Here is a 13,812-nt window from a genome sequence, read left to right as displayed (position 1 = left end):
CCATGATGACCAAGTCACACACACACACACACAAGAAGAGCAAGAAGAAATTCCAGAGGTAAGAGAGGGAATAGCTAACCAGGAACCACTGGAAGAGTTTGAGATTACCAGCGGGAAGAAAGGAAGTGTTTACTAGAGTTGGATGTGACAAAGGTTATAGGCCCTGATGGAATCTCCCCTGGATACTAAAGGAAGGAGCAGAAGAACTGTGCCTGCCACTCTCCATAGTGTATAACAAATCACTGGCAACAGGGGAACTGCCAGAAATTTGGAAAGCAGCTAACGTAGTCCCGATATACAAAAAAGGGGATAGACAGGAGGCACTGAACTACAGGCCAGTGTCCCTAACCTGCATACCATGCAAGCTGATGGAGAAGATTGTGCGAAGAAAGCTAGTGGGACATCTGAAGTGAAAGAACTTTGTAACACAGCATCAACAGGGTTCAGGGATGGCAAGTCCTGCCTCACAGGGTTACTTGAATTCTACGACCAGGCAAGAAAGAGAAGGGTGGGCAGACTGTATATTTTTGGATTGCCAGAAAGCCTTTGATACAGTACCACACAAGAGGCTAGTGAAAAAGCTGGAGATGCAAGCTGGAGTGAAAGGGAAGGTACTTCATTGGATAAAGGAGTACCTAAGCAATAGGAGACAACGAGTCAATGTGAGGGGTGAGGTCTCAGATTGGCGAGACGTTACAAGTGGAGTCCCGCAGGGGTCAGTCCTTGGACCTATACTGTTTCTGATATATGTAAATGATCTCCCAGAGGATATAGACTCGTTTCTCTCAATGTTTGCTGATGATGCAAAAATTGTGAGGAGGATTGAAACAGATGTTGATAGTAAGAGGCTATAAGATGACCTAGTCAGACCGAGTGAATGGTCCAACAAAAAGCTGTTAGAGTTCAATCTGAGTAAAAGGCAAAGTAATGAAACTAGGCGGTGGAAACAGGAGGTCTGACACAGGATACAGAATAGGAGATGAAGTACTTAATGAAACGGACAGAGAGAAAGATCTAGGAGTTGATATCACACCAAACCTGTCTCCTGAAGCCCACATAAAAATAAAAGAATAACTTCTGCGGCATACGCGAGGCTGGCTAACATCAGAACAGCCTTCAGGAACCTGTGTAAGGAATCATTCAGAATCTTGTACACCACACATGTAAGACCAATCCTGGAGTATGCGGCCCCAGCATGGAGCCCGTACCTTGTCAAGCACAAGACGAAGCTGGAAAAAGTTCAAAGGTATGCCACTAGACTGGTCCCAGAACTAAGAGGCACGAGCTACGAGGAAAGGCTGCAGAAAATGTACCTTACGACACTGGAAGACAGAAGAATAAGGGGGAGACATGATCACTGCCTACAAAATCCTCAGAGGAATCGACCGGGTAAACAAGGATAAACTATTCAACACTGGTGGTACGCGAACAAGGGAACACAGGTGGGAAGCTGAGTACCCACGTGAGCCACAGAGACGTTAGAAGGAACTTTTTCAGTGTCAGAGTAGTTAACGGATGGAATGCATTAGGCAGTGATATGGGCCATCTTCATGAGATGATTTCGGGGCTTTTAGTGTCCCGAGGCCCGGTCCTCGACCAGGCCTCCACCCCCAGGAAGCAGCCCGTGGAAGCTGACTAACACCCAGGTACCTATTTACTGCTAGGTAACAGATGCATAGGGTGAAAGAAACTCTGCCCATTGTTTCTCGCCGGCGCCCGGGATCGAACCCGGGACCCCAGGATCACAAGTCCAGCATGCTATTACCACACAACCTTCCCAATTACCTCACAACCTTCCCCATTACCACACAACCTTCCCAATTACCTCACAACCTTCCCCATTACCACACAACCTTCCCCATTACCACACAACCTTCCCCATTACCACACAACTTCCCCATTACCTCACAACCTCCCCATTACCACACAACCTTCCCAATTACCTCACAACCTTCCCCATTACCACACAACCTTCCCCATTACCACACAACCTTCCCCATTACCACACAACCTTCCCCATTACCACACAACCTTCCCCATTACCACACAACCTTCCCCCATTACCACACAACCTTCCCCATTACCTCACAACCTTCCCCATTACCACACAACCTTCCCTACTACCACACAACCTTCCCCATAACCACACAACCTTGTGTAGAGTGTGTAGTGGGAGGGATGTGTTGTGTGATGGGGGGGTTGTGTAATGGGGCGAGGGGGGTGAGGGGGGTTATGAATGAGCCAGAAAGGGACATAATGGACGCGAGATATTAAACACAATGAGACCATTAGCAATAGAAAGAAGAGAGGTGAGTGATAAAAGGCTTAGAAGAAAGGGCTGAAAGACTGTTAATGTGGTCAATGGTAAATTCACGGGCGTTGTGTGTGTGTTCTTTTGCCGCTGTTGCTCCAGTTGTTGTGCAACATTCATGTCATGTTGCAATGCAGGTAATGATGGTAATAATACTCTGCAAATTGTGCAGTCTGTATAGCAACACAGCTGGTCTTATACGCGGTTGATCTTTACACACACACACACACACACACACCCCTGGTGACCCCTGGTGAAAGGGGGAACTCTGACACCCGAGTTTCCAAGAAGAGTCTCAAGGTTTGGTACACCAATGCTGATGGGGTAGCCAATAAAGCAGAAGAGATAAAGAAAGAGTTAGTGAGGCAGACCCAGACATAGTGGCAATAGTGGAAACTAAAATAAATGGCATGATCTCGGATGCAATCTTTCCAGAGGGGTACCAGGTGATAAGAAAAGAAAGGACACAGAGACAGGGAGGAGGAGTGGCACTACTAATAAAGCGGAAATGGAAGTTTGATGAGCTGGAAAATCCGGGTACCAATGAAAGCACAAGCTTCATACATGGAACTCTGACAGTGGATGGGAAGAAGATTGTAATCTTGATACTCTACAATCCCCCACCAAACAGTAGAAGGCCCAGGCAGGAGTACGAGGACAGCAACAAGACATGTATGGATGAACTGCAGAGGGCAGCAACTTTAGCGCATAGAATGAGAGCGAAGCTGCTGGTCATGGGGGACCTAAATCACGGAGAGATAAATTGGGAAACGAGGAATCCCCATGGCGGGAGGAGACCTGGGGAGCGAAGCTGGTAGACGTTATTGACAGGAATTTCCTAACACAGCATGTGAAAGAAGATACTAGGGAAAGAGGAGGGGATACGCCCAGCCTATTAGATCTCATTATCACTCAGAATGTAGAAGACATCGAGCAGTTGGAACATGAAATACCACTAGGAGCTAGTGACCATTGTGTCCTAGTCTTTGACTACATGATGGAGCTTAAAATTGTGACCAAAGGACAGAGGTCCGGGAAAGGAGACTTGATTACAGAAAAGGGGACTACAGAAGGATAAGGGACTACCTGGGAGAAGTGCAGTGGGAGGAAGAACTTAGAGGAAAAACAGTGCAAGGTATGATGAACCAAGTCATATTGAAATGCAAGGAGGCTGAAGATAGATTTATTCCAACAATAAAGGAAAAAAGCAGGAGGGAATATAATAACCCATGGTTTAATAGACAGTGTCAGGAAGCAAAAATGGCCAGCAGGAGGGATTGCAGGAAGTACAGAAGACAAAGGACAGAGGACAACAGGATTAGATGTAACAGAGCTAGGAATGATTACATTAACATAAGACGAGTGTCGGAAAGAAATTATGAGAACGATATTGCAGTCAAAGCGAAAAAGCAACCAAAATTACTACATAGCCATATAAGAAGGAAGATGTCGGTAAATGACCAAGTGACAAGACTGAGGAAAACAGAAGGGGCATATACAGAAAGCGACAAGGAAATCTGCGAGGTACTGAATGCAAAATTCCATGGAGTGTTCACAACCGAGCCTGAGCAGCTCCCATTGTTAGAAGAGATTACCCAAGATGAAAGACTATCGGATATAGAGGTGACAGCAGAGGATGTAATGAAACAGTTGACAACACTGGATGCAAATAAAGCTGTTGGACCAGACAAAGTATCACCGTGGATACTCAAAGAGGCAGCACAGGCTCTCAGCGTGCCTCTGGCAATGATCTTTAATGAGTCACTTATGTCGGGAGAATTGCCCAGTTGCTGGAAGGAGGCAAATGTCGTACCGATTTTCAAAAAGGGTGATAGGGAGGAGGCACTTAACTACAGACCCGTATCACTGACAAGCATCCCCTGCAAAATACTTGAAAGAATAATTAGGCTAAGACTTGTTGAGCACCTGGAGAGCATTGGGTTTGTAAACAAGCACCAAACATGGGTTCTGGACAGGGAAATCATGCCTAACAAACCTTTTAGAATTCTATGATAAAGTAACAAGGATAAGGCAGGACAGAGAAGGCTGGGCAGACTGCATATTTCTTGACTGCCAAAAGGCCTTTGATACGGTACCGCACATGAGACTGCTATACAAACTTGAGAGGCAGGCAGGAGTAAGCGGAAAGGCCCTAGTATGGGTGAAGAACTACCTAACAGGAAGGAGCCAGAGGGTAATGGTAAGGGGCGAAAAGTCGGACTGGCGAACAGTAACAAGTGGAGTACCTCAAGGATCGGTGCTGGGACCAATCCTCTTTCTAATTTACGTAAATGATATGTTTACAGGAGTGGAATCATACATGTCAATGTTTGCAGATGACGCAAAATTAATGAGAAGAGTTGTGACAGACGAGGATTGTAGGATCCTCCAAGAGGACTTAAACAGGCTGCAGAGATGGTCAGGGAAATGGCTACTGGAGTTTAACACCAGTAAATGTAAAGTTATGGAAATGGGATCAGGTGACAGGAGACCAAAGGGACAGTACACAATGAAGGGGAACAGCCTACCTGTAACGATTCGAGAAAGAGACCTGGGAGTGGATGTGACACCTAATCTAACTCCTGAGGCACATATAAATAGGATAACGACAGCAGCGTACTCTACACTGGCGAAAATTAGAACTTCATTCAGAAACCTAAATGAGGAAGCTTTTAGGGCGCTTTACACTGCCTACGTGAGACCCGTCTTAGAGTATGCCGCGCCATCATGGAGCCCCCACCTGAAGAAACACATAAAGAAACTGGAGAAGGTTCAGAGGTTTGCGACGAGGCTTGTCCCAGAGCTACGAGGGATGGGATATGAAGAGCGGCTGAAGGAACTGAACCTTACGACACTAGAGAAAAGAAGGGAGAGAGGAGATATGATAGGGACATATAAAATACTCAGGGGAATTGACAAAGTGGAAATAGATGAAATGTTCACACGTAATAATAACAGAACGAGGGGACATGGGTGGAAACTGGAAACTCAGATGAGTCACAGAGATGTTAGGAAGTTTTCTTTTAGCGTGAGAGTAGTAGAAAAATGGAATGCACTTGGGGAACAGGTTGTGGAAGCAAATACTATTCATACTTTTAAAACTAGGTATGATAGGGAAATGGGACAGGAGTCATTGCTGTAAACAACCGATAGCTAGAAAGGCGGGATCCAAGAGTCAATGCTCGATCCTGCAAGCACATATAGGTGAGTACATATAGGTGAGTACACACACACACACACACACACACACACACACACACACACACACACACACACACACACACACACACACACACACACTGGAGGAAGAAATTAGAGGAAAAACAGTCTAAGATATGATGAACCTAGTCGTATGGAAAAGCAAGGAGGCCGAAGAGAGATTTATACCAACAGTAAGGGAAAAAAGCAGGAGGGAATATAATAATAACCCATGGTTTAATAGACAGTGTCAGGAAGCAAAAATGGCCAGCAGGAGGGATTGCAGGAAGTACAGAAGACAAAGGACAGAGGACAACAGGATTAGATGTAACAGAGCTAGGAACGAAGACATTAACATAAGAATAGTATCGGAAAGAAATCATGAGAATGATATTGCAATCAAAGCGAAAAAGCAACCTAAATTACTACATAGCCATATAAGAAGGAAGATGTCGGTAAACGACCAAGTGACAAGACTGAGGAAAGCAGAAGGAGCATATACAGAAAATGACAAGGAAATCTGCGAGGCAGTGAATGCCAGTTTCCATGGAGTGTTCCCAACCGAGCCTGAGCAGCTCCCATTGTTAGAAGAGATTACCCTAGATGAAAGACTATCAGATATAGAGATGACAGCAGAGGAGGTAATGAAACAGTTGAAAACACTGGATACAACTAAAGCGGTTGGACCAGACAAAGTATCACCGTGGATACTAAAAGAAGCAGCGCAGGCCCTCAGCGTGCCTCTGGCAAGGATCTTTAATGAATCACTTATGGACGAGAGAATTGCCCAGTTGTTGGAAGGAGGCAATTGTCGCACTGATTTTCAAGAAAGGAGACAGGGAGGAGGCACGTAACTACAGATCCGTATCACTGACAAGCATCCCCTGCAAAATACTTGAAAGAATAATTAAAGAGACCAAAGGGACAGTACACAGTAAAGGGGAATTGCCTACCTGTAACGATTTCGAGAAAGAGTACATGGGAGTGGACATAAACACCAAATCTAACTCCTGAGGCACATATAAATAGGATATCGACAACAGCGTACTCTGCACTGGCAAAAGTTAGAACATCATTCAGAAAACCTAAGTAAGGAGGTATTTAGGGCGCTTTACACTGCCTACATGAGGCCAGTCTTAGAGTATGCCGCCTCATCATGGAGTCCCCATCTGAAGAAGCATATAATGAAACTGGAAAAGGTTCAGAGGTTTGCAACGAGGACTCGTCCCAGAGCTACGAGGGATGGGGTATGAGGAGCGCCTGAGGGATCTGTGCCTACGACACTAGAAAAAAGAGAGAAGAGGGGGGATATGATAGGAAACGTATAAAATACTCAAGGAAATTGACAAAGTGGAAATAGATGAAATGTTTACACGTAATATTAACAGAACGAGAGGACATGTTTCGAAGTTGGAAACTCAGATGAGTCACAGAGTTGTTAGGAAGTTTTCTTTTAACGTGAGAGTAGTGGAAAAATGGAATGCCACTTAAGGAGCAGGTTGTGGAAGCAAAACTCTCTTCATAATTTTAAAACTAGGTATGATAGGGAAACAGGACCGGAGTCAATGCTGTAAACAACCGATGGCTCGAAAGGCTGGACGGTAGAACACCGGTATCGCTTCATGCAGGTCGGCGTTCAATCCCCGACCGTCCACAAGTGGTTGGGCACCATTCCTTCCCCTGCCCCGGTCCATCCCAAATCCTATCCTGACACCTTCCCAATGCTATATAGTCGTAATGGCTTGGCGCTTTCCCCTGAAAACTCTCTCGAAAGGCGGGATCCTAGAGTCAATACTCGATCCTGCAGACACAAACAGCCGAGTACAAATAGGTGAGTACACACACACACACACACACACACACACACACACACACACACACACACACACACACACACACACACCCCGCCCCCCACTGTGACAGTCCCCCCCCCCTTTCACCAACCAGTCACCACTCTCATAACTTCCACTTTCGTTGGAAGTTAAACTTAAAAATAACCTTTAGTTTTTCTCTTCTTTTTTCCCTCTCAATGCCTCCTGTCCCTTTTTTTCTTCCTTTTTCCTCCTCCGTTCTTCCTCCCTCTGGTTGCCTATTCTCTTCTCTCTTCCTCTTCGTTCTTCCTCCCTCTGTTGCTTATTCTCTTCTCTCTTCCTCTTCCGTTCTTCCTCCCTCTGTTGCCTATTTTCTTCTCTCTTCCTCTTCCGTTCTTCCTCCCTCTGTTGCCTATTCTCTTCTCTCTTCCTCTTCCGTTCTTCCTCCCTCTGTTGCTTATTCTCTTCTCTCTTCCTCTTCCGTTCTTCCTCCCTCTGTTGCTTATTCTCTTCTCTCTTCCTCTTCCGTTCTTCCTCCCTCTGTTGCCTATTCTCTTCTCCTCTTCCTCTTCCGTTCTTCCTCCCTCTGTTGCCTATTTTCTTCTCTCTTCCTCTTCCGTTCTTCCTCCCTCTGTTGCCTATTCTCTTCTCTCTTCCTCTTCCGTTCTTCCTCCCTCTGTTGCTTATTCTCTTCTCTCTTTCCTCCTCCGTTCTTCCTCCCTCTGTTGCTTATTCTCTTTCTCTCTTCCTCTTCCGTTCTTCCTCCCTCTGTTGCCTATTCTCTTCTCTCTTCCTCTTCCGTTCTTCCTCCCTCTGTTGCTTATTCTCTTCTCTCTTCCTCTTCCGTCTTCCTCCCTCTGTTGCTTATTCTCTTCTCTCTTCCTCTTCCGTTCTTCCTCCCTCTGTTGCTTATTCTCTTCTCTCTTCCTCTTCCGTTCTTCCTCCCTCTGTTGCTTATTCTCTTCTCTCTTCCTCTTCCGTTCTTCCTCCCTCTGTTGCCTATTCTCTTCTCTCTTCCTCTTCCGTTCTTCCTCCCTCTGTTGCTTATTCTCTTCTCTCTTCCTCTTCCGTTCTTCCTCCCTCTGTTGCTTATTCTCTTCTCTCTTCCTCTTCCGTTCTTCCTCCCTCTGTTGCTTATTCTCTTCTCTCTTCCTCTTTCTGTTCTTCCTCCCTCTGTTGCTTATTCTCTTCTCTCTTCCTCTTCCGTTCTTCCTCCCTCTGTTGCTTATTCTCTTCTCTCTTCCTCTTCCGTTCTTCCTCCCTCTGTTGCTTATTCTCTTCTCTCTTCCTCTTCCGTTCTTCCTCCCTCTGTTGCTTATTCTCTTCTCTCTTCCTCTTCGTTCTTCCTCCCTCTGTTGCCTATTTTCTTCTCTCTTCCTCTTCCGTTCTTTCCTCCCTCTGTTGCCTATTCTCTTCTCTCTTCCTCTTCCGTTCTTCCTCCCTCTGTTGCTTATTCTCTTCTCTCTTCCTCTTCCGTTCTTCCTCCCTCTGTTGCTTATTCTCTTCTCTCTTCCTCATCCGTTCTTCCTCCCTCTGTTGCCTATTTTCTTCTCTCTTCCTCTTCCGTTCTTCCTCCCTCTGTTGCTTATTCTCTTCTCTCTTCCTCTTCCGTTCTTCCTCCCTCTGTTGCTTATTCTCTTTTCTCTTCCTCTTCCATTCGTCCTCCCTCTGTTGCCTATTCTCTTTCTCTCTTCCTCTCCCGTGCTTCCTCCTTCTGTTTCTTATTCTCTTCTCTCCACTGTTGCCTATTCTCTTCTCTCTTCCTACTCCGTGCTTCGTCTCCATATCTTTTTTCCATCTCAGACTCCATGACTTCCCTTATTTTTTCTTATTTTTATACTTCTAGTTTATCTATTTCCGTTTGAGAGCTTTTCCAGGTAAATCTATCATTAATCTCTTCGAGTCCTAATGTTATACGAAGCATTTGAAGCAGGTCCTTGGAAGTTATCCAAGAGGTGTAGTTAGACTGACTCGTAGACCCGGTCCCATTCCTCTTGCTGCTGCTGCTGCTGCTTCATTTTGCTTCTCTCAGATGAAGTAATTATATATTTTACGAGGGCAAAGGGAAACTAAGTTGTTTCTACACAAAAGTAGATGTATTATGGTGGGGGAAGGAGTGCCTAATATCCTAGATCATGATTTTATAGTTAGGTAGGAATGTTCTGTATGATATTGGGGTATTGGTTAGGTTATTATCAGGAGGAAAGTACAAAGTAGTTTTCATACTATACGACTATATAGCACTTGGAAGGGATAGGTGCATAATGATTTAGGATAAGACGGTGGGAAGGATTGTTAACCCAACCACTTGGAAAGTCGGTGATTGTTGGGTACAATAATTGTTACTGTGTAGTGAGGAATGTTGTGTGTGGTGTTTGGTGTCTAACAAATTCTATATTTCTGTTGAATGTTACTTTACACTGAATGGTCAAGACGTGACATTCATGTTTATACTGCAGTGGTGATTGTACTGTTAACAGTGTAATGAGGCGGTTTCTGTACATTGTTGTGTTAATAGTTTAAATGTTTCTATAGTGAAGAAATATTCCTCTATATTTTTGTGGTTATCATTTATTGTTAATTCAATATTGTACATCGTGATCATGTATACTGATGATATACTCTCATTATAATTATGTATACTGATGATATACTCTCATTATAATTATGTATACTGATGATATACCCTCATTATGATATGTATACTGATGTTATACTCTCATTATGATCATGTATAATGATGATATACTCTCATTATAATTATGTATACTGATGAATATACTCTCATTATGATTATGTATACTGATGATATACCCTCATTATGATCATGTATACTGATGTTATACTCTCATTATGATCATGTATACTGATGATATACTCTCATTATGATCATGTATACTGATGATATACTCTCATTATAATTATGTATACTGATGTATACTCTCATTATGATCATGTATACTGATGTTATACCCTCATTATGATCATGTATACTGATGATATACTCTCATTATAATTATGTATACTGATGATATACTCTCAATTATGATTATGTATGCTGATGTTATACCCTCATTATGATCATGAATACTGATGTTATACTCTCATTATGATCATGTATACTGATGTTATACTCTCATTATGATCATGTATACTGATGTTATACTCTCATTATGATCATGTATACTGATGTTATACTCTCATTATGATCATGTATACTGATGTTATACTCTCATTATGATCATGTATACTGATGTTATACTCTCATTATGATCATGTATACTGATGTTATACTCTCATTATGATCATGTAAACTGATGTTATACTCTCATTATGATCATGTATACTGATGTTATACTCTCATTATGATCATGTATACTGATGTTATACTCGCATTATGATCATGTATACTAATGTTATACTCTCATTATGATCATGTATACTGATGACATACCCTCATAATGAACATGAGTAGTAATGATGGATACTCATGATGACCAAGTGTAGTGATCATGTACACCCATGATGACCTGTGTAGTGATCATGTACACCCATGATGACCAAGTGTAGTGATCATGTACACCCATGATGACCATGTGTAGTGATCATGTACACCCATGTTGACCATGTGTAGTGATCATGTACACCCATGATGACCAAGTGTAGTGATCATGTACACCCATGATGACCTGTGTAGTGATCATGTACACCCATGATGACCTGTGTAGTGATCATGTACACCCATGATGACCAAGTGTAGTGATCAAGTATACCTATGATGACCAAGTGTAGTGATCATGTACACCCATGATGACCATGTCACACACACACACACACACACACACACACACACACACACACACACACACACACACACACACACACACATACACTTCTTTTGCATTTGAAGCAGGTCCTTGGAAGTTATCCAAGAGGTGTAGTTGGACTGACTCGTAGACCCGGTCCCATCCTCTTGCTGCTGCTGCTGCTGCTTCATTTTGCTTCTCTCAGATGAAGTAATTATATATTTTACGAGGGCAAAGGGAAACTAAGTTGTTTCTACACAAAAGTAGATGTATTATGGTGGGGGAAGGAGTGCCTAATATCCTAGATCATGATTTTATAGTTAGGTAGGAATGTTCTGTATGATATTGGGTATTGGTTAGGTTATTATCAGGAGGAAAGTACAAAGTAGTTTCAAACTATACGACTGTATAGCACTTGGAAGGGATAGGAGGATATAATGATTTAGGATAAGACGGTGGGAAGGATTGTTAACCCAACCACTTGGACTCGGTGATTGTTGGGTACAATAATTGTTACTGTGTAGTGAGGAAGGTTGTGTGTGGTGTTTGCATGATGAGTTTGTCCCAGTCCAAAAGGAAAACAGAAATGAAGATGAGAAACCCATGGTTTAATCAAAGATGTAGGCTAACTAAGCAGCAAAGTAAAAGGGCATGGAGAAACTGTAGGAATAACAGGACACTGGAGAGCAGAGAAAGATACCAGAATGCCAGGAATGAATATGTCAGGATGAGAAGAGAGGCAGAAAGACAATACGAAAATGACATCGCAAGCAAGGCAAAGACTCAGCCTAAATTGTTGCATAGCCACATTAGGAGAAAAACAACAGTAAAGGAACAGGTTATGAGATTAAGGATAGGGGCGGAAGGATTCACTACAAATGACAAGGAAGTGTGTGAGGAATTGAATAAGAAAATCCAGGAGGTCTTCACCTTAGAGCAAGGAGAAATTCCAGAGGTAAGTGAGGGAATAGCTAACCAGGAACCACTGGAAGAGTTTGAGATTACCAGTGGGGAAGTAAGGAAGTGTTTACTAGAGTTGGACGTGACGAAGGCTATAGGCTTAGGTGGAATCTCCCCTTGGGTTCTAAAGGAAGGAGCAAGAGAACTGAGCCTACCACTCTCCATAGTGTATAACAAATCACTGGCAACAGGGGAACTGCCAGATATTTGGAAAGCAGCTAACGTAGTCCCGATATACAAGAAAGGGGATAGACAGGAGGCACTGAACTACAGGCCAGTGTCCCTAACCTGCATACCATGCAAGCTGATGGAGAAGATTGTGCGAAAAAACTAGTGGAGCATCTGGAGCGAAGGAACTTTGTAACACAGCATCAACATGGGTTCAGGGATGGCAGGTCCTGCCTCACAGGGTTACTTGAATTCTACGACCAGGCAACAAAAATAAGGCAAGAAAGAGAAGGGTGGGCAGACTGCATATTTTTGGATTGTCAGAAAGCCTTTGATACAGTGCCACACAAGAGGCTAGTGCGAAAGTTGGAGATGCAGGCTGGAGTGAGAGGGAAGGTACTCCGGTGGATAGAGGAGTACCTAAGCAACAGGAGACAACGAGTCTGTGTGAGGGGTGAGGTCTCAGATTGGCGAGACGTCACAAGTGGAGTCCCGCAGGGGTCAGTCCTTGGACCTATACTGTTTCTGGTATATGTAAATGATTTCCCAGAGGGAATAGATTCGTTCCTCTCAATGTTTGCCGACGATGCAAAAATTATGAGGAGGATTGAAACAGAGGATGATAGTAGGAGGCTACAAGATGACCTGGATAGACTGAGTGAATGGTCCAACAAATGGCTGTTGAAGTTCAACCCGAGTAAATGCAAAGTAATGAAACTAGGCAGTGGAAACAGGAGGCCAGGCACAGGATACAGAATAGGAGATGAAGTACTTAATGAAACAGACAGAGAGAAAGATCTAGGAGTTGATATCACACCAAACCTGTCTCCTGAAGCTCACATAAAGAGAATAACGTCTGCGGCATATGCGAGGCTGGCTAACATCAGAACGGCGTTCAGGAACCTGTGTAAGGAATCATTCAGAATCTTGTACACCACATATGTAAGACCAATCCTGGAGTATGCGGCCCCAGCATGGAGCCCGTACCTTGGCAAGCACAAGACGAAGCTGGAAAAAGTCCAAAGGTATGCTACTAGACTAGTCCCAGAACTAAGAGGCATGAGTTATGAGGAAAGGCTGCGGGAAATGCACCTTACGACACTGGAAGACAGAAGAGTAAGGGGGGACATGATCACAACCTACAAAATCCTCAGGGGAATCGACCGGGTAAACAAGGATGAACTATTCAACACTGGTGGGACGCGAACAAGGGGAAACAGGTGGAAGCTGAGTACACAAATGAGCCAGAGACGTTAGAAAGAACTTTTTCAGTGTCAGAGTAGTTAGTAAATGGAATGCATTAGGAAGTGATGTGGTGGAGGCTGACTCCATACACAGTTTCAAATGTAGATATGATAGAGCCCAATAGGCTCAGGAATCTGTACACCAGTTGATTGACGGTTGAGAGGCGGGACCAATGAGCCAGAGCTCAACCCCGCAAGCACAATTAGGTGAGTACAATTAGGTGAGTACACACACACACACACACACACACACACACACACACACACACACACACACACACACACACACACACACACACAGAAAGGTGATAGGG

The sequence above is a fragment of the Procambarus clarkii genome, chromosome 77 (assembly GCF_040958095.1).
Source record: "Procambarus clarkii isolate CNS0578487 chromosome 77, FALCON_Pclarkii_2.0, whole genome shotgun sequence".
NCBI classification, from domain to species: domain Eukaryota; kingdom Metazoa; phylum Arthropoda; class Malacostraca; order Decapoda; family Cambaridae; genus Procambarus; species Procambarus clarkii.
This window is presented reverse-complemented; position numbering follows the sequence as displayed.